At 42.5% G+C, this 22,440-nt stretch overlaps 1 protein-coding gene across 8 annotated transcripts in view; it reads left to right on the forward strand.

Moving 5' to 3' along the window:
- Window positions 1–22,440, forward strand: part of SYTL4 (synaptotagmin like 4) — a 98,901-nt gene that overhangs the window by 16,206 nt on the left and 60,255 nt on the right. For 4 of the 8 annotated variants that reach the window (XM_070366432.1, XM_070366433.1, XM_070366434.1 and 1 more), the window contains one exon: window positions 13,741–13,936. The gene's annotated coding sequence lies outside the window, so the exon portion shown is untranslated. Of the gene's footprint in view, window positions 1–13,740; window positions 13,937–15,826; window positions 15,982–16,566; window positions 16,679–16,828; window positions 17,009–22,440 lie in introns of those variants that run through there. The other 4 variants (XM_005901008.3, XM_070366436.1, XM_070366438.1 and 1 more) reach the window with 4 other exon arrangements.

Raw genomic sequence — 22,440 nt, forward strand, 5'->3', positions numbered from 1 at the left:
CCAACAAAGGTTCGTCTAGTCAAGGCTATGGTTTTTCCAGTGGTCATGTATGGATGTGAGAGTTGGACTGTGAAGAAAGCTGAGTGCAGAAGAAATGATGCTTTTGAACTGTGGTGTTGGAGAAGACTCTTGAGAGTCCCTTGGACTACAAGGAGATCCAACCAATCCATTCTAAAGGAGATCAGTCCTGGGTGTTCTTTGGAAGGAATGATGTTAAAGCTGAAACTCCAGTACTTTGGCTACCTCACATGAAGAGTTGTCTCATTGGAAAAGACTCTGATGCTGGAAGGGACTGGGGGCAGGAGGAGAAGGGGACGACAGAGGATGAGATGGCTGGATGGCATCACTGACTCGATGGACGTGAGTTTGAGTGAACTCTGGGAGTTGGTGATGGACAGGGAGGCCTGGCGTGCTGCGATTCATGGGGTCGCAAAGAGTCGGACACGACTGAGTGACTGAACTGAACTGAACTGAATCTTGTTAATTTAAGATGTATGTTGGGGGAGTGGGTCTGATAAAAGTATATAAGGCCTTGATAAGACTAGTGAGTAGGGCACTCTCCATCCCCTTTCTGATGTCTCTTGTCAGAAGCTTTCTCTGTCCCTTTTTGTACTTTAATAAAACTCTTCTACACCAAAGCTCTGGAATGATCAAGCCTGGTCCCTGGTCCTGAAGCTATATCTTCTTCGGAGATCATGAATCCAACGTCGTTCACCATAAGCTATCAGGTGTATACAGAGTGGAGGCTAGTCTGAGCTAGCTGATGCCAATGTGCAGTTTTTTTTTTTCCCCCCTTGGGGGGGTGTCCTATCTGATTGTCTATTCGTCACTGCTTCAGAGAAACAGAAGCATCAACTTTCTACCAATTTCTTCCTCAGAAGCAATGGAAGGATGGAGTTTTGACATCATCCTTGTTCTTTCTTTCCTGTTCTGTTTTTCTTCATGGCCCTAGTTTTACTCTAAAAAAACTCCTTTTGTGATTATTTTGAAGACCTACAGAAAGAGATACCATCTGAAAACTTTGACACAGGCCAGTCATAGGATTTAGAGCTCAGAAGGAACTAATCTTCTTCTTTAAGAAAGACCACTTTAAGTCCTCTAGCTAAGTATCTTTCTTTTCTAAATCCTGTTGCAACTTTTCAGTTCATCCAGAGATGAGATAGTTATCAGTTTGCATGTGTGCTCTCTGTGACCCCATGGACTGTGGCTCACCAGGCTCCTCTGTGCATGGGATTTCCCAGGCAAGAATACTGGAGTGGCTTGCCATTCCCTTCTCCAGGGGATATTCCTGACTCAGGGATCAAACCCACGTCTCTTGTGTCTCCTGCATTGGCAGGCAGATTCTTTACCACTGTACCACCTGGGAAGCCCCTAATTGTCAGTTTACTGAACTTCAAATAGAAAGGTAGGAAAGGGTAGACTCTCAGTAAACTTGTTTGTTTACTCAAAATTGGTGCTAGGACACAGCAAATTTGGTGAAGCTTCCCAGTTACTAGTTGCACATGTAATTTTAATCTATTTTTGTCGGGTTTCATCCTCACATACCTTTGGCTACACACTGGAAACAGCCTCAAGATTGTCAATCAGGAGTGCAAGAAGAACCACAAAGAGAATTTAAAGAGAAAAAGCAGAGATTAAACCTAAGTGAAGAGATGTGCAGACAACCCTTCCCTGTAAGTCTAAAGAGAGAAATTTTGAATTTCCTTATCAAAAAGGAATGGCAGCAGCAAGACAGATGGAGATGTGACCTCCAGATCCTTGAAGATTAAGCCTGTGGCATGAGAATTGATATAAGCAGAATGGGGGAGAGATCAGTAATGCAGGTTGTGGTATGAAATGATTAGACTATAGGCTACTGCATCAGCAAAAACTGTCCTTTGCGTGGAGGCATGTGGATGCTTAATTAACTGAGGCATTATAAGGCTGGCACAATCTTATTACAGTGACTACCATTCTTATGAAGCATTATATATGATGCTAGAACAGTCTTCAATAGTGTTCTTATTAACAACAGAAAAGCTGTACAATCCATGCTTTCCTCTGATTCTTGCCCGTGTAATAGTCACTTCCTGTAAGGGAAGGGTTAGTTTTGTGATGATATAACAAATTACATAAAATGAACTCCTGTGGTTGTCATCTAGAGTATTGAGATGGTTTCCCACTCTACAGAATGGTAGAATGGGAATACTGATGAGAACCTCAAGGGAATAGAAATGGCAGCAGCACTTTTGCAAAGAAGGAAAAGCAGATGGAATCCTAGGGACCTTTGGCTAGGGACTGGACCTGAGCCTGAGAAATGACACTAAAGTTGCATATTAGAAAAGCCTTTATGTGGGATATATCACATCTCTCATATCCTATTGTTATCATAATCAAACTTTATCATTTTGAAGGTGAGAAACCAAGGAACAGTGATGTACATGAGAATCACTTTTTTAAGCACACATGATTAATCGAATTGAGTTTATATCTTTTTGATTCTCAGCCCAGGCCTGATCCTTTTGGACTACAGTGCCCCTAATGGAAATGTACCAAAGGAAGATAGGTCCTACTCAAGTGTGAAGAATCAAGCAAAGGGTTAACTGGACTGAAGAGTGGATACCAAACTACTTTTTCTTTTTTGAGTTTGATAGAAGCAAACAAACTGTTGGAAGAATTAGAAGATATTTTCTGTGTTGAGAACTTGATTTTTCTATGCTTTCAGTACTGAATCATCCTAGCATGGTGTAATAGAAAGGTGTTGAATTTAAGTACTTATTCCTTCCTTTATCATTAATGTGTTACTTAACTTCTCTGTTGAGACGGCAATGGCACCCCACTCCAGTACTCTTGCCTGGAAAATCCCATGGACGGAGAAGCCTGGTGGGCTGCAGTCCATGGTGTCGTGAAGAGTCAGACACAACTGAGTGACATCACTTTCACTTTTCACTTTCATGCAGTGGAGAAGGAAATGGCAACCCACTCCAGTGTTCTTGCCTGGAGAGTCCCAGGGATGGGGTAGCCTGGTGGGCTGCCGTCTATGGGGTCGCACAGAGTTGGACACAACTGAAGCGACTTAGCAGTAACTTTTCTGAGCCACAGTTTCTTCATCTGTAAAGCGGAGATAGTAACATTGCCTAATTTATAGGGCTATTGTGAGGATTAAAAGAGATATGCATGTAAAGCCAAAAACAGTAGCTCTAAAGAGTTCTCTGAATCTAGTTAAAGCGCTTTGGGCCATGTGTAGAATGGTACATCTCCCTGTAGAGAAAGTATTTTCCCAAATATGAGTTTTAACACACACTGAAATGTGGTTTTGCTCATCCAGGAAAACCCAGGACCACAAGGACCTCATCTTTATGACTCCTTTTTCCTCCTCATTGTTATCTTAGACCCCAGAAGACAGGACTGGATTTCATAGGCAGCTCTGTAATTCAGCATAAGAAAAACAAGGCTAGAAATTCCACCAGAGATGTGGGCTTTGCTTGCCCTTGGGTGGGGTTTCTTAGCCTCCATACTATTGATGTTTTCACCTGGATACTACTTTGTTGTTGCGGGGGTGGGGGTGGGGGTGGTGGGCTGTGCTGTATACTGGGGGCTTTCCTGCTGGCTCAGACAGTAAAGAATCTGCCTGCAATGCAGAAGACCTGGGTTTGATCCCTGGGTTAGAAAGATCCCTTGGAGAAGGGAATGGCAACCCACTCCAGTGTATACTACAGGTTGTTTAGAAGCATCCCTGGCCTCTACCTATTAGATGCCAGTGGCACCTCATTCCTTCCCCTAGTTGTGCTGGCCAAAAGTACCCCCAGATATTGCCAAATGTCCTGTGGGACAAGGTGCAACTTTGAGAACCTAGGAGAAATGAATCTGCTAGCTGTTTAGCACACAAACATCCTGTAGGATAAGCTAATGAAATCTTTAGGAGGGATTGGTAATTTAAAGGGCAAGGAAGAATGAAGAAAAGAAGAATTCAGGCGAGGAACACTCTGAACTTTGAAAGAGAACCTGTGTTATATTTCAGGTCTTACTGATACAGAGATTAATAAGACATAGGTTCTGCTCTCAAGGGGCTCACGTTTTAATGGGAAGGTCCACCACTTGAACAATGAGAATGCCATGGAGTGAGTGCTGTGACTGAGATATATAGAAGGTGCTGTGGGGCAGTGGGAGCCCAGAGGTCAGGCACCCATATTAGTGGGGTACAGGAAAGGCTTTCCAGAAGAGATCATATGTGAGCTGAAGGATGAGAAAGGATTAGCCTGGCAAAGATAAAGGGAGGATGGAAGAGACGTAAGAGAATTTGGGGTTTGGTTGGAAGTGCAGATCATTTAGGTTGATTGGGAGAGGAGCATTCAAGAACAAGGAGTGTGGAAGAGATGGCATGTAAGAACTAGGAGGCAGGAGGGAAGGGATATATACATGGCTCGGTGGTAAAAGAATCCACCTGTGAAGGCAGGAGTTGCAAGAGATCCCAGTTCAATCCCTGGGTACTGAAGATCCCGTGGAGAAGGAAATGGCAACCCACTCCAGTATTCTTGCCTAGAGAATCAGATGGAGAGAGGAGCCTGGCAGGCTACAGTCCATAGAGTTGCAAAGAGTCGGACACGATTGAGCACACACACACCATATATATATATATATAAATATATTTTATTTATAAATAAATAAATATATTTATTTATATTATATTATATATAATATAAATAAATATATTATATATATAAATATATATATTTATATATATATGGTAAAATGTATATATTTTTATATATATATATTTATATAATTTTGATTGGTTCATGTTGTTTTTTGGCAGAAACCAACGCATAAAACTGTAAAACTATTTTCCACCAACTAAAAATATAAATAACATTTAAAAAATAGCTAAGAGAGCCTACCCTTTAACAAAAACTTGGAGAATATAAAAATAAAGCTGATTGAAAATTAAAAAAAAAGATAGGAAGCAGATCATGAAAGTCCCTCTAAGCCACATGAAAGACAACTCTGAGAACTATCAAGAGCCATTGAGTTTCTCCGTTATCTTGTTTGACTTTAAGGAAGATTATTTTAGCTGCAGAGTAGAAGATAGATTGGAAGTAGGGTGACCAGTCAGGAGGTTATTATTGTAGTCCAAGTGAGAGATGATTATGACTTGAGTTAGGGTAGTGGCAGTGAGAAGGATTTCAAGATTTGTTTATGTGATGAGAACAATAGGATCTGGGGATGAGTTAGGTATGGGGACAATTTCTGGTTTGTGCTATTTGTATGCTATTCACTACGATGGACAACATTGGGGATAGAAGAGATTTGGAAGGCAGATGAAGTTTAATTTGGGAGAAGTTGAATTTGAAATAGTTGTGATCACTGAGGTGGGGATATCTAGTAGACATTAAATATATGAGCCTGAAGATCAGGAGAGAATTTAGGGTAAAGATTCAAGATTAAGAGTCATCAGGAGAAACAAGCCATGGAAATGGATGAAATAGTCCAAGGAGAATGTGTATACTGAAAAGGGATGAGGGCTAAGGATATTCCTAGGGCCTGGTTCTTCACTTTATTTGTATCACATCCTCTGAGAAGTGTTCCTTCACTAACTTACGTAAAATATCACCTCATCACTCTCTATTCCTTTACCCTGCTTTCATTTGGTAACACATTACAATTGCACATTATGTTACATATGTGACCCGTTAGCTTTTAGGTTACTCTCAGATATTTACAATAGTATAATCAATAGGCATTACAGAGTTCAACCACTCAAAATTAAAAATTTTTCTCACATTCAATTTAAAGCTTCTTCATCCCCCTACCTCCAGTGCAGTTGACTGGAGATCCCCCAGATCTTCAATGAAGAAAAGTGACTTAGTCTGTTCTTTCACTCTCCTGGCTCCTTCCTGCCCTACTTGCTCTGCTGCTTCACATTCCTCTAGTGTTGACAGTCCCAGTAGGTAGGAAGAGAGAGTCTTAAAGGGACTGCTACTGCTGCTAAGTCGCTTCAGTCGTGTCCGACTCTGTGCGACCCTATAGACGGCAGCCCACCAGGCTCCCCTGTCCCTAGGATTCTCCAGGCAAGAACACTGGAGTGTGTTGCCATTTCTTTCTCCAATGCATGAAAGTGAAAAGTGAAAGTGAAGTCGCTCAGTCATGTCCAACTCTCAGCGACCCCATGGACTGCAGCCCACCAGGCTCCTCCGTCCATGGGATTTTCAAGGCAAGAGTGCTGGAGTGGGGTGCCATTGCCTTCTCTGCTTAAAGGGACAGTGAGGCTTAATTGAGTGGATCTTTGAGTGGATCTGGTGTAATCTGGCTATCAGTGCCCCAGCACTGCCTTTTCTTGCAATGTATTTTTGTGGTTTCTTCAGAGACTCCTTCACTTCCCATTCCCCTAGTGGACCTCCTCCCCGTGCCATTCCTGATGGGAACAATATACACTGACTGTCTTCCCCTATGGCTCTTGCTCACACAACTTTCTCCTCATGGGATCCTCATTTTTCTGCTGGAGTTGCCAGATACATTCTAAAGAAACTACCTGGCCCATAGAAAACATGGTCCCTTGGAAGTCTAGACCTCTCTCTTTGTCCTGCTGTTGTGAACAACTTCAACCAGTTTTCTGCCTTCAGTTTTCTTCAGGTAAAAGTCAAGCACAAGCTTCCCTTATTCAAACACCACAGGACATATGTTAAGTTCTCCCACGAACCCTTCCTGCTTTAGTGGCTACATAGGCAGGCCTAAACATTTCTGTAGTGCAGCAAGCCTTCAACCTGAGATTAAGATACCAGTCTCACCTCTTGAAAGGTTTACCTGAGACCTTTTTGCTTGCTTTCAACAGAGCTTCCCTGGCTCAGGTAGTAAAGAATCTGCCTGCAATGTGGGAGATGTGGGTTCCATCCCTGGGTTGGGAAGATCCCCTGGGAAGAGAATGGCAACCCAGTCCATTATTCTTGCCTGGAGAATCCCATGGACAGAGGAATTTGGTGGGCTACAGTCCATGGAGTCGCAAAGAACATGACTGAGTGACTAACATACTTAACAGGGGAACCATAGTGCCTTCTACTCCCATGAATCCTCTTAAACATTCTCTTTCCCTTCCTCGAATTAATTTCTAGAGTTCTCCTGGATGTAAGGGAGGTGACTGGTGAGTAATGATAATTGAAATACCAGTTTAGCTACCTCTTAGTACTTATTTGATGTGATTATTTATAATTGAGAAGCAATATAAAATACTAGTTAAGAACATAGACTCTGGAGCCATTTTTCAAATCCCAACTTAAACCATTTGACCTCTCTGTGCCTCAGTTTTTTTATTTGTAAAATGAGAGTAGTAATGGTATCTATATCACAGGATTTTTTTGTGAGGACTAAATGTGTATGTGTGTGTCTTAGATTAATAGAATAGTAATTGGAATAATAGTAAGTGTGATGTGTGTTTGCTACTGTGCTACTATTTATTGTTCTTTGACTTAGAATGTAAGCTCCGTGTGTGCAAGATCTTTGTTTGTTTACTGCTGCATTTCCAGCTCCCAAAACCAATGTATTTAATAAGTACTAGTAAATGTTAGCAGAGAAGGCAATGGCAACCCACTCCAGTACTCTTGCCTGGAAAATCCCATGGATGGAGGAGCCTGGTAGGCTGCAGTCCAGGGGTCGCTAGCAGCAGCAGCAGCAGCAGTAAATGTTAGTGCCCACAGATTTCTCCTGAGTAAATGTGATGGTTAAGCCTTGAATGTTAAAGTGTGGGCAGACAAAGTGTGGTCTGAGAAGAGTAAGAAAAACAGAGAGAGGAGAACCAGGAAGCTATGATATTCCAGAAATGATAGGAGAGGAGGAGAGCTTCCCTGGCTCAGGCAGTGAAGAATCAGCCTACAATGCAGGAGACCTGGGATTGATCCCCGAGTTGGGAAGATCCCCTGGAGGAGGGCATGGCATCCTATTCCAGTATTCTTGCTTGGAGGATCCCATGGACATAGGAGCCTGATGGGCTACAGTCCATGGGGTTGCAAAGAGTTGGACATGACTGAGTGACTAACACTTTGTCACTTTCATAGGAGAAGAGACTTAAATAAGTAAGAAGCGGGCAATAGCATCAAACATTGCTAGAGTGGCAAAGGAAAATAAAACACATAGGTCATTACATTTTGTAACAAGGCACCCCTATCTTTTGCTTTCATAGCCTGGTAAATAATGGATTTCCTTCCTTCAGAAATGCTTTTATGAGAATGAATGACCACTCAGAATAAATCTTTGAATAGTTCTTAAAAGTTACCAACCCTCAAAGAATAAACCAGTCCTGCATTTATTTATTTTGGCCATAATCACAAAGGACCCATTCTCAATAAAATTCAGAACATTTAACCCTGATATCAACCCTCCTCTTGAATCAAACAGCAAAACCTGCTGTTAACATCTGCATTCAACTCCATGCCACTTCTTCTAAGAATGTCCTTCTCCCTTTTCCCTTCCCTCAACCCATCCTCTCTTTTCAAGAGTATAAGTAGTATATATAGAGAGCCCTTACAACTAATAATAAAAGACAAATAATCTAATTTAGAAATGGACAAAGGATTTAAATAGGCATTTCTTCAAAGAAGATATACCAATGGCTAGTAAATACATGAAAATGTGCTCAACATCTTTAGTTATTGCTGCTGCTGCTGCTAAGTCGCTTCAGTCGTGTCCGACTCTGTGTGACCCCATAGACGGCAGCCCACCAGGCCCCACCGTCCCTGGGATTCTCCAGGCAAGATCACTGGAGTGGGTTGCCATTTCCTTCTCCAGTGCATGAAAGTGAAAAGTGAAAGTGAAGTCGATCAGTCGTGTCTGACTCTTAGCGACCCCATGGACTGCAGCCTACCAGGCTCCTCTGTCCATGGGATTTTCCCGGCAAGAGTACTGGAGTGGGGTGCCATTGCCTTCTCCCTTTTAGTTATTAGGGAAGTGCAAATCAAAACTACAATAATAAACCCACTTCACATCCACTGGAATGTCTAATCAAAAAAAAAAAAAAAAACCCAATAATAACCACTGTTACCAAGGATGTAGACAATTTAGGACTGTCATACATTGCTGATGGGAATGTAAAATGCTGTAGCCAATTGGGAAACCAGTCTGGCTATTTTTGAACTGTGGTTCTGGAGAAGTCTTTTGAGAGTCCCTTGGACAGCAAGGAGAATCCAACCAGTCCATTCTAAAGGAAATCAGTCCTGAGTATTCAATGGAAGGACCGATGCTGAAGCTGAAACTCCAATACTTTGGCCACCTGATGTGAAGAACTGACTCCTTAGAAAAGACCTTGACACTGGGAAAGATTGAAGGCAGGAGGAGAAGGGGATGACAGAGGATGAGATGGCTGGAAGGCATCGCTGACTCAATGGACATGAGTTTGAATAAACTCCGGGAGTTGATGATGGACAAGGAGGCCTGGTATGCTGTAGTCCATGGAGTCGCAAAGAGTCGGACATGACTGAGTGACTGAACTGAACTGAACTGTGAGTGTCTGGGTTTGCTTGCATTGGACCCCTCACAATATTTGGTATAAGATTTAAGCACAGTATCCTTGGGGCAAACAAGGAGGCTCAAACAGAAATAGACAGCAGTTTGTAAGGCATGGAATCTGTGTAAATAGGCCATTGACTAACTGTTTTGGTTCATCGTTTATGTTTGTCCCTGTGTATTTGTAGCTGGTTCGTGAGACTGTCTTAGAGTAAAGGAGTCAGATCCTAACATTCTCCTTAATAAGGTAGACCTTGGAGAGTAAGAAAGTGCATATACAGAAAGAAGTAAGAACACAAAATACTATTACTGAGGAACAAGGGGATTGGACTAAATATTTTCTGAATTCTCTACTGGATAAAGGTATTTCCAGCTCTGCCAAAGACCACCTGCAAAGAAGAAGCAGAGAAGTGCTTGGTCTGAGTTCCCCACAGGCCAGCATAGGGAGTTGAACACATTCATAGCCCAGGGCTGAGCAGCAGGCTTTGTGAGCTGAGTTGGCAAAGCCAGACAGAACAAAAGGATTTCCTTTTTGAAGTGGCTTCTTCACACTTCAGGCTGTAGGCAGGGTACTAAAGGACTAAAGTATGGAAGAAAAATAAGGGAGAGCCTGGAAGCTGAATTTTGCCATTTTGTCTGTTAGAATTAAAATAAATTTTTTTCCCTTTTAAAGTTGTTCCAAAAATTTTATATCATCAGTGCCATATTTGCTCATTATAAGAAAGTTGAAAATTAAAATTTAAAAAATATAGTTCAGTTCAGTCACACAGTCGAGTCCTACTCTTTATGATCCTGTGGACTGCAGCCTTCCAGGCCTCCCTGGCCATCACCAGGTCCCGGAGTTTACTCAAACTCATGTCCATTGAGTCAGTGATACCATCCAACCATCTCATCCTCTGTTGTCCCCTTCTGCTCCTGCATTCAATCTTTCCCAGCATCAGGGTCTTTTCCAAGGAGTCAGTTCTTCACATCAGGTGGCCAAAGTATTGGAGTTTCAGCTTCAGCATCACTCCTTCCATTGAATGTTCATGATTGGTTTCCTTTAGGATGGACTAGTTGGATCTCCTTGCCGTCCAAGGGACTCTCAAGAGTCTTCTCCAACACCACAGTTCAAACGCATCAATTCTTCAGGGCTCAGCTTTTTTTATGGTCCAACTCTCCCATCCATACATGACCACTGGAAAAACCCTAGCTTTGACTAGACAGACCTTTGTTGGCAAAGTGATGGCTCTCCTTTTTAATATGCTGTCTAGGTTGCCCATAACTTTTCTTCCAAGGAGCAAGTATCTTTTAATTTCATGGCTGCAGTCAACATCTGCAATGATTTTGGAGCCCCCAAAAATAAAGTCTGTCACAGTTTGTACTGTTTCCCCATCTATTTGCCATCAAGTGATGGGACCAGATGCCATGATCTTAGTTTTCTGAATGTTGAGTTTTAAGCCAACTTTTTCACTCTCCTCTTTCATGTTCATCAAGAGACTCTTTAGTTCTTCTTCCTTTCTGCCATGATGTGCTCTGCATATAAGTTAAATAAGTATGGTGACTATATATAGCCTTGACGTACTCCTTTCCCAATTTGGAACCAGTCTGTTATTCCATGTCCAATTCTAACTGTTGCTTCTTGACCTGAATACAGATTTCTCAGGAGGCAGGTCAGGTGGTCTGGTATTCCCATCTCTTTTAAGAATTTTCCACAGTTTGTTGTGATCCACACAGTCAAAGGCTTTGGCATAGTCAATAAAGCAGAAGTAGATGTTTTTCTGGAACTCTCTTGCTATTTTGATGATCCAGAAGATGTTGGTAATTTGATCTCTGGCCTTTTCTAAAACCAGCTTGAACATCTGGAAATTAATGGTGCATATACTGTTGAAGCCTAGCTTGGAGAATTTTGAACATTACTTTGCTAGTGTGTGAGATGAGTACAATTATGTGGTAGTTTGAGCATTCTTTGGTATTGACTTTCTTTGGGATTGGAATGAAAACTGACTTTTTCCACTCCTTTGGTCACTGCTGAGTTTTCCCAATTTGCTGGCATATTGAGTGCAGCACTTTCACAGCCTCATCTTTTAGGATTTGAATTAGCTCAACTGAAATTCCATCACCTCCACTAGCTTTGTTGGTAGTGCTTCTTCCTAAGGCCCACTTCACATTCCAGGATGTCTGGCTCTAGGTGAATGGTCACACCATCATGATTATTTGGGTCATAAATATCTTTTTTGTATAGTCCTTCTGTGTATTCTTGCCACCTCTTCTTAATATCTTCTGCTTCTGTTAGGTCCATACCATTTCTGTCCTTTATTGTACCCACCCATCTTTGCATGAAAAGTTCCCTTGGTATCTCTAATTTTCTTGAAGAGATCTCTGGTCTTTCCCATTCTATTGTTTTCCTCTATTTCTTTGCATTGATCACTGAGAAAGGCTTTCTTTTCTTTCCTTGCTATTCTTTGGAACTCTGCATTCAAATGGGTATATCTTTCCTTTTCTCCTTTGCCTTTCACATATCTATTTGTAAGGCCTCCTCAGACAACCATTGTGCCTTTTTGCATTTCTTTTTTTGGGGGGATGGTCTTGATACCTGTTTACTGTACAATGTCATGAATCTACGTCCATAGTTCTTCAGGCACTCTATCAGATTTAATCCCTTGAATCTATTTGTCACTTCCACTGTATAATCATAAAGGGATTTTATTTAGGTCTCACTTGAATGGTCTAGTGGTTTTCCCTACTTTCTTCAGTTTAAGTCTAAATTTGGCAATTAAGAGTTCATGATCTGAGCCACAGTCAGTTCCGGTCTTGTTTTTGCTGACTGTATAGAGCTTCTCCATCTTTGGCTGCAAAGAATATAATCAATCTGATTTTGGAATTGACCATCTGGTGATGTCCATGTGTAGAGTTTTCTCTTGTGTTGCTGGAAGAGGGTGTTTGCTATGACCAGTGTGTTCTCTTGGAAAAACTCTATTAGCCTTTGCTCTGCTTCATTTTGTACTCCAAGGCCAAATTTGCCTCTTACTCCAGGTATTTCTTGACTTCCTACTTTTGTGTTCTAGTCCCCTATAATTAACAGGACATCTTTTTGGGGTGTTAGTTCTAGAAGGTCTTGTAGGTCTTCATCGAACTGTTCAATTTAAGCTTCTTCAGCATTACTGGTAGGGGCATAGACTTGGATTACTGTGATATTGAGTGGTTTGCCTTGGAAACTAACAGAGATCATCCTGTCATTTTTGAGATTACATCCAAGTACTGCATTTCGGACTCATTTGTTGACTGTGATGGCTACTCCATTTTTTCTAAGGGATTCTTGCCCACAGTAGTAGATATAACGGCCATCTGAGTTAAATTCACCCGTTTTGGTCCATTTTAGTTTGTTGATTGCTAAAATGTGGATGTTCACTCTTGCCATCTTCTATTTGACCGCTTCAAATTTGCCTTGATTCATGGGCCTAACATTCCAGGTTCCTATGCAGTATTGCTTTTTGTAGCATTGGACTTTACTTGCATCACCAGTTACATCCACAACTGGGTTTTGTTTTTGCTTTGGCTCTGTCTCTTCATTCTTTCTGGAGTTATTTCTTCACTGATCTCTAGTAGCATATTGGGCAACTACAGACCTGGGGAATTCATCTTTCAGTGTCCTATCTTTTTGCCTTTTTATACTGTTCATGGGGTTCTCAAGGCAAGAATACGGAAGTGGTTTGCCATTCCCTTCTCCAGTGCACCATGTTTTGTCAGAACTCTCCACCATGACCCGTCCATCTTGGGTGGCCCTACATGGCATGGCTCATAGTTTCATTGAGTTAGACAAGGCTGTGGATTAAAGATTTTTAATCTTATTGGATTAAAGATTTACTGAGCATGGCCCCGCCCATCAGAACAAGACCCAGTTTCCCCCTCAGTCATTTCCTCCCATCAGGAAGCTTCCATAAGCCTCTTATTCTTCTCCATCAGAGGGCAGACAGACTGAAAACCACAGTCACAGAAAAAATATAGTGTAAAAGAATATTTTAAAAAGAATGTGTATATATATATATGTATAATTGAATCACTTTGCTGTATAACAGGAATTAACAACAATGTAAATCAACTATACGTCAATAGAAATAAGAAAAAAAAAGTTGAAAATACAAAAAAAGGAGGAAAGCAAAAACTTCATTTTGTTATACCACCTAGAGACAGCCACTGTTACTATTTTCCGCATTTCTTTTTAGCCTTTTCCACTCGTTTCCACTAATTCTTGTGATCATATCTTATATTAAAGTTGTATTATACTTTCAGGGCTTCCTTGGTGGCTCAGACGGTAAAGAATCTGCTTGCAATGCAGGAGACCTGGGTTCGATTCCTGGGCTGGGAAGATCCCCAGAGGAGGGCATGGCAACCCACTCCAGTATTTTTACCTGGAGAATCCTACAGACAGAGGAGCCTAGCAGGCTACAGTCCATAGGGTTGCAAAGAGTCGGACATCACTGAGCAAGTAAGTACAGCACATACTTTCAATTAATCCTAGAGTATAAACATTTTCCTGTCATTAGGAATTATGTGTAAATATAATTTTTATTGTTTATATAATATTCTGTGACTATACTATAAGTTACTTAACCTTTGAACCATAAGAATTTTTTTCAACATAATTAAGTTTTAAACAATTTTCACATAACATTAGAAAACAAATTCTATTCGAGTTCTCACAGACTATATAAACCAGGAGACACTGGAATATATCCAGGGACATAGAACAAGATGCAGAGATTCATGGTCTAAAGGTATTGAAATCATAGAGGGTCTGTTCTCTTATCACTGTGAATCATAAGGATTTTTTCTAGTATTTTATTATTCTAAGTAATACTGGGATTTACATCATTCTACAAAAATTTTGTGTACGTTTCTGTTTCCTTAGGAAACATTCATTCATTCATTATATGCAAATATTAGTGAGGACTTACTGTTTGCCAGGTACTATGCTTGGTGCAAAGTTTCTGCCTAGGGTGACATGTTGTCAGCTACTGAGATAAGGAGGAGGAGCAAATTTAAGAGAAAAGATGGTGGGTTCAGCTTCAGATGTGTTGAGTTTGAGACATCCAAGTGGAAATGTCAAGAAAGCAGAGCTTAGTGAAGAAGTCTGGATAGAGGTATAAAATTACAGACGTGGTCATATAGATGGTAATTCATGCCAAATGAGTGAAAGATCATACAGGGAAAGAGTATAGGTAGCCTAGTCCTGAGAATGTCCAGCTTTCAGAGGCTAGATAGCAGAAGTGGAATCTGCAAAAGAGACCGAGGAGAGGGCAAAGGGTTTGGAGGCAAAGCAAGAGTGCGGCATCATAGATGCCACAGGAAGACTTTCAAGGAGGAGGAAATGGTTAACAGTGTTAAATGTAGGGGGGAGGTCAAGCAAGATAAGCAGGGAAAACACTGCATTTATTTATTTAATATAGCTTTTCTGACACAGAGTTCATTGGTTGAGTATCTTGTTGAGCAGTTTCAGTGGAGTGTTGAGGGGAAGGAAGCCAAATTGCTGAGTAAGAAGGGGATAGAAATTGCCCATAAAGAGGAGCTAGAGAGGTACCTAGTGTGTAGGGAGGATTTTTTTTCAAGGTGACAGAGACTTGAGCATGTTTAATTGCTGATGACAGATGGAAGGGACTTGAGCCTGGTTAATAGCTGATGAGAAGAATGAGGGGGAGTAGGGAGACTGGGGAGAGGAATCTATAATTATTGGGTAAATATAAACATTTTAATGTCTATTGATATATACTGCTCACATGCTTTCTAAAAGGGTTTTAAGCCAAAACACACTCCTCCTAGCAATTATGAAAGAGCTTGTTGTGTGGCCACTTTGTCTTCATTAAGTGTTATACAAACAAACAAACAAAAACTGTTGCTGAAGAGTTTCATTATGGTTCTAATTTACTCCATTTAGATTACTAGTGAGCTGAATATTTTAACCAGTTGTGTCTGTGTGTGAATTTAGTCTATGTCCTTTCCCCAAAACGTTTCTGTTTCGGACAGACACTTTTATTTGCCATAAAAAAACAAAGTCAAAGGATCAGAATAGCATCGTATTTTTTCTTCCCAAATTATATGGTCGAGAGTCTTCGCTTCTTAGAAGTACACAACAATTTGTGGCTCAGCTGAAGGGAAGAGAGACATGATGTATCATCTGAGAGAGGGACCACCTATGAAACCCAGGTCTAGTCAGACTCCTATGTCAGTCGTCAAGCTCCCTTTGCTAACCTGGGACCGCATCCCTCCAGTGCCTTAAGGATTTGGTCCTCAGAGCTCCCCTTCGGGTGGCGGGTGGCGTGGCCCCCTTTCATGGAGCCCGGAGTGCTGTGCGGCCCCTTTAAGAGTCCAGCTCCTCCCCGCTCCAGGGAAAGTTGCAGCTTTTTCCGCCTCCTGGGAGGGTGAGAAGGGCTGGCTGCCTGGAGCGGGGCTGCGGTTTTCCCGGAGCGGTAGACTCTTCCCTGAATCCGGCACTGGGACGTCTCACCCTCTCGTGGCACCTGTTGCAGGTGACAGGTAGGTCCATGGCCCACAGCCGTCCCTCTGCACTCGGTCTGGGACGCCTCCTGGGCCCCCAGCCGCTTTTCACTGCCTAAGCGCCCCCACCCCCATCTAGGGGACCTGCTCTCTTCCCTCCCCCCTCCCGGTCTCCCAGTCTCGCTTTGTCCGGAGCTTACCCTCTGTCCCTTGGCCCCGTCGGCCTGGGCGGACCGCACCCCCACGCTTTGACTCCCGTCAGCTTGGGCGGTCCCTCCCCACCACTTTGTTTTACCTTTTTTTTTTTTTAATTAATTTTATTTTATTTTTAAACTTTACATAATTGTATTAGTTTTGCCAATATCAAAATGAATCCACCACAGGTATACATGTGTTCCCCATCCTGAACCCTCCTCCCTCCTCCCTCCCCATACCATCCCTCTGGGTTGTCCCAGTGCCTTAGTCTCCAAGCCCTTTCCCCGGCCCTTTCGTCGCAGCCGAGGGCTGTTCCGTCGGGGCTCTGCTTCCTCCAGTGTGGACGGCTTTTCCCGCCCTTGGGAACCGGGGCCCCTCCCGGGAGCTGGCCCTAGTTGGCAGGGGAGGGGCTGATCTCCTAGCGGGAACTACGCCCTCCCAGGCGTCGAGTCACCTTTTCTGCGGTGTCTGGGCTCCGCATTGCTTCCGGACCTCGGCCCTCACGGCGTCCACTTCCCTGGTCTCCGCGGATCCACCGCAGGTAAAGGCTGGAGGCTGGTTGGCCCCTAGTCCTGCTTCAGTGGGCACCCTCTGCGCTTGGGGCTGAGGACCTGGCTGTGTGCTCTGGAGCTGAACCTCTTTATCTTGCCACCCTTAGGCTTCCCTGGTGGCTCAGCAGTAAAGAATCTGCCTGCCAATGCAGGATCCCTGGGTCGGGAAGATCCCCCGGAGAAGGGAATGGCAACCCACTCCAGTATTCTTGTCTGAGAAATCCCATGGACAGAGGAGCCTGATGGGCTACAATCCATGGGGTCGCACAAGAGTCTGACACGACTTAGCCACTAAAGGACAACTTACAGCGGTCAGCGAGGTACGCTTCTGAAGGAGGGTCCTCAGAGCCTTCAGAAGGGACATAGAACATTTCCATCTGTGATGGTTTGTAAAGGGGTAGAAAAGATGTCCCTCCAACCCTTAACGTTGAATAAGATGGTTGGACTTTTGGGTGCTAAAATCATTGGGTTAGAATTTTGGTGACTGGAACAGGTCATGTTTCTAATTAACCAAACTTTTCTTCCTGAAGTATCCTGCCTGCTTCTCCAAGACCAGAGGACCTAGCGTTCCAGAATACTGCTTTGGGCAGGGTTGATCCTAGACCTTGTACATTTGTTGCAGAAATTAGTCTTCAGTACATATTGTACCTCTTGGCTTCTTTTCTGCTTTCAGCTCCCCACCCCTCATAAGTCCACTAATTTTAAGGTGTTAATGGTCTTATGTGTTTACCCGATGGTCTGTGGAGAGAACAATGGTTAATGCAAAGAGCTGAGGCCCTAATGAAGTTTTTGGCTGTAGTTGTTGGGTGTTTTTGTTTTTTTTTTTTTCATCTGTTGGGAATTCTAATATTAAAAGACCACCAACTTGGCTTGTGAGACTTTTCCTGGCAGGGGATGAACATTTCTGATAGCACAATTTCAGGTGCCTCTCACTAAGTCAGAGCAGTGAAATGGAGTTTGGAGGCCTGTTCAGGGATACACTCACAGGGAGGTCTGTGAGTGTATGTGACATTTCTGATTGATGCTTTCTGAGCTTTTCCCCTTAAAGCTGCTACTAATCAGGGTTGTTAGAATCCATTGAGCCAGGCACTGTGAGAAGTTCTTTATATAATTACCTCACATAATCGTAATGTTAACTGTATGTGTGAGGTACCACAATTATAAGCCTGAAAGCTCAGGCTTCTCTGGTGGCTCAGCAGTAAAGAATCTGCCTGCCATTGCAGGAGACATGGGTTCGATCCCTGGGTCGGGAAGATTCCAGGGAGAAGGAAATGGCAACCCACTCCACTATTCTTGCCTGGGAAATCCCACTGACAGAGGAGCCTGGCAGCCTAATATTCTGTGGAATGGCAAAAGAGTCAGATATGACTTAGTGACTCAACAACAACATAATGAAAGGGGGACTCTGAGAGTTTAAGTACCTTGTCTCAGATCACCCAACTGATTAGGGCCAGAGCTGGGTCATCTGACTGCAGCTGAGCTGTATTCTTCTCCCCTATCATACCAACTCTGCTGTCTTAGATTTTTCAGTTCAGTTCAGTTCAGTCACTCAGTCGTGTCCGACTCTTTGCGACCGCATGAATTGCAGCACGCCAGGCCTCCCTGTCCATCACCAACTCCCGGAGTTCACTCAGACTCACGTCCATCGGGTCAGTGATGCATGCAGCCATCTCATCCTCCATCGTCCCCTTCTGCTCCTGCCCCCAATCCCTCCCAGCATCAGAGTCTTTTCCAATGAGTCAGCTCTTCGCATGAGGTTAGGAACACTAAATAGCTCACAGATGAGGGCTAAGTGATGAAAAATTTCCCTTCCAAGTTGAAGCCTAAGTTTTGGTCCTTGATTCCACCTCAGAGGGACTGCAGAGACTTTGGAGCACTTACCTCACTGATGGCTCACCCACTTCACTTCCACTGTGGGAATGCTTGCCACATTGCCACTATAAGCACATCCCCCCAACCCAGCCCCATGTACCCAGGTGAGTGAACCTCCAGGGCTATCTGCTCAGAGGGAATTGTCCTAAAGTTAGAGAAGGTGACCCTTGATTCTAGGGATGTGTGCCTGGCTCAATTTTTTCCTTTTCCACTAGGTAGGGTGTGGAAAGTGGTAAGGATTTCCCAACAGCCAGGCCAGAATGTCTGAGGCTTAGTGTGGGCTTGTTTTATCATGGAATGGATGGACTACCTTAGGGAAGAACAGTCCATGAGAAAATTTCTCTCCTGATCCCATCTCTGGGTCTTTGCTTAAAGTACTCTTTTTTTTTTTTTTTCTCTCTCTCTCTTTTCTCTCTCTTTTTTTTCCCTGAAGCGATAACTTTGTCACCTGTACCCACTTCCCTGCCATTAATTCCTATTCATCAAGATTTAGCTCTAAAGTCACCTCCTTTGGGACAACCTTACTGAACACACAGTTCCTTCCCCTAAGCAGAATTTCCAGTTATTCTGTGTTCTAAAACTCTTTGTTTACACCTCAGGAAAATCTCTTAAAACTTCTCTCAGTTGATTTTCCTGGAAAAGGAAATAACAACCCACGACAGTTTTCTTGCCTGGAAAATCCCATGGACAGAGGAGCCTGGCAGGGTACAGTCCATAGGGTCAAAACATGACTAAGTGACTGAGTACGTGCTGACCACAGTTGGTTTTCCATCTCGAAGGTTGTAATCTAAGACAAGGTCTAGATCTTGGAGCTCCCTTTGTCTTGAGCACAAGAGATTAACAAATATTTGTACAAGGACCTGGGGATACCATCCCTTCAAGGGTCCTTCAAGGGCCTTAGGTCAGGTGATGATGGGACTGAAGTACAGAAGACGCTTTTTTGAGGCACTTGAATCTACAGCTAGGACTTTGTACTTAAATGTCACCTTAGTGAGGTCATCCCTAACCACCCTAATTAAACTTATTTAAATAAGTTTTAAAGTTTTAAGTCCTTCCTTGAACATTCTGTTGATATATGCCCCTTCCCTACCTTATTACTCTAATGTAATATTTTGTGTATTTTATTCATTTTTCTTTCTTGTTATTCTTTTTCTTTTCTTGTTTTCTTTCTTATTCATTTTTCTTTTCTTCTCCCTCCATAGTGTAAGTTCTATGTGGGCAGAGATTGCTGTCTGTTTCATTAACCAGTGGACCCCAGCATCCGTAACAGAGCCTGGCACATTGTAGGTGCTTGCTAATATTTGTTAAATAAATTAATATATGACATCACCATTGTAGGAATTGGCACTCTTTTATGTTCTCCGGGGCCAGAAACTTAAGTGTCCTCAGTCTGCCCCAGGCCCAGTTCTCATACAATTCTGTTTTGTGATTGCATGCCTGATGACAACTTTGACCTCCTTGGAAGTACTTCCTCTCTCTCTCTCTCTCTTTTTTTTTTTTTTTTTATGGCATGAGTCTCTGGATGGAAACTTCTAAAATTTAAGGTGGAAATGTTAAGATGCTGTGCTTCTTGTGGTCCGCACTAGGAAGAGGGGTATGGCTTGTCAGATGTCTTAAGGCCTTTATCCAGTGAGCTCAGTAAGAAGCTGGAGAAAGTTGCTGTGTGATAGGGAAGTGAACAGCTCACAAGAATAAAAGATGGCCTAACAAATTAAGGTTCTGGCTTCAAGTCACTCTTAGCCTTTTAGGCATGATGTGTTTATTGGATTATTAACTTTATGAAAAACCCATTGCTGATTACTGCTTGTGTGGTACTTGACAAGTTTTATACTAGGAGAATTATACCATGTGAGGGAACCACTATGTAACAGGAAAGGAAAAAAGTACTGTTCTATTTAAATGTTTCAAAACATTCAGAAAAAAAAAAAAAATAAGGCTAGAATCTTTCCAAAGACAGGCTGGAAGGAGTTGGACTCTTGATACGCTGGTAAATATGTGATTCTCCACCATTTAATGAATGATAACTTCTCTGAAACTGGTTTGTACAAAAAACTTCTGCCCAACCTCTTCTGCTCAATTTTTCTCCTCAACTTCTCGATATAGTGTAGTGACCCAGGGCTCAGTCCATGGACTTTTCTCTATCCAGAATCTTTCTAGAAACATTCATCCAGCCCAATGGTTTTAAATACCCTCTGTCACTCCAAAATTTATGTCTCTGTCCCAAGCCTTTCTTCTAAGCTGCAGCCTCATAGATCTAATGAGCTATTAAGCATTCCTACTTGGCTATCAAATAGGCATCTCAAACTTAACATGGCCAAAACAATACTCCTTAAAAAATTTTTTTTATTGACATATAGCTGTTTTACAACGTTGTGTTAATTTCTGCTGTACAACAAAGTGATTGGGTATACATATATATAGCTATGTATACATACATATATATATATATATTTATACAGTTATATATATAGGCGCACACACACACATTATTTTTGGCCCTGCCACACAGCTTATGGGATCTTAGTTCACAGACCACAGATTGAACCCATGCCCTTGACATTGAAAGTGTGCAGTCCTAACCACTGGACCACCAGGGAATTCCCTATGCATTATTTTTTTAAACATTCTTTCCGCTATGGTTTATCATAGGATAATTGAATATAGTTCTCTGCTACATAGTAGGTCCTTGTTGTTTATCTATCCTCTATATACTGGTTTCGGAGAAGGCAATGGCAGCCCACTCCAGTACTCTTGCCTGGAAAATCCCATGGACGGAGGGGCCTGGTGGGCTGCAGTCCATGGGGTCACTAGGAGTCGGACACGACTGCGTGACTTGACTTTATTTTTTCACTTTCATGCATTGGAGAAGGAAATGGCAACCCACTCCAGTGTTCTTGCCTGGAGAATCCCAGGGACAGGGGAGCCTGGTGGGCTGCCATCTATGGGGTCGCACAGGGTCAGACACGACTGAAGCGACTTAGCAGCAGCAGCAGCATATACTAGTTTGCATCACTACTTCCAAACTCCCAATTCATCCCTTCCCCAACCTCCTCCTGCTTGGCAGCCACCAGTCTGTTCTCTATGTCTCTGAGTCTGTTTCCGAAACAGGACTCGAGTCTTCTCAAATCCCTAGTTCCTTCCCTCAACCCTCCCCTGTCTCAGTAAAATGACACCATCATCCATTCAAACCAAAAACCTACAGTCACCCTTGATTCTTCTCATTCTCTCTCCCCGCCCCATACCCAATTCATCAGCAAATCCTGTCCATCGTGTTATTATATTCTGCCACGTCTCCATCTCCTCTGCCTATCCCCCTAGTCCAAGCCACCACATGCTGCAATAAGCATCTTTGCACAGTGCTCAATGATGTATGTAGAGCTAGGTAAACACACAGGTATTTCTGCTGGACAGCTTTCTAGTAAGATAGTTGTTGGGTCAAAGGACATACACATTTAAAAAATGTGAATAGGCATCAGAAAAGTGGCGTCCAAGAAATTTACACTCTCCATTGAGAGTGCTTTTCCTCATTTCCTTGCTGAGGATGGACAGTCTTTTTAATTTTTGCCAATCTGACAATGAGAAATAGTATCTAACTGATTTAACTTTCATTTATCTGGTCACTAGTAAGGCTGAGTATCTTCATGTGTGTTAGCTACTTGTATTTTTCCTGAGACTTCCTCTCAATAGCCTTCCCACATTTCTCTTTTGGATTATATATTTCATTTATTTATAAGAACACTATTTTTTAGGGATATTTACCCATTGTCTATTACACAATGCGAGTTTTTTTTCTCTTTAGTCTGCCATAGTTGTAACTTTGTTCGTGATGTGTACCCCTCTTGTAATTAGATAAAGCATACTATAAAACATTTAAAAAACA

The sequence above is a fragment of the Bos mutus genome, chromosome X, assembly GCF_027580195.1.
Source record: "Bos mutus isolate GX-2022 chromosome X, NWIPB_WYAK_1.1, whole genome shotgun sequence".
NCBI lineage: Eukaryota > Metazoa > Chordata > Mammalia > Artiodactyla > Bovidae > Bos > Bos mutus.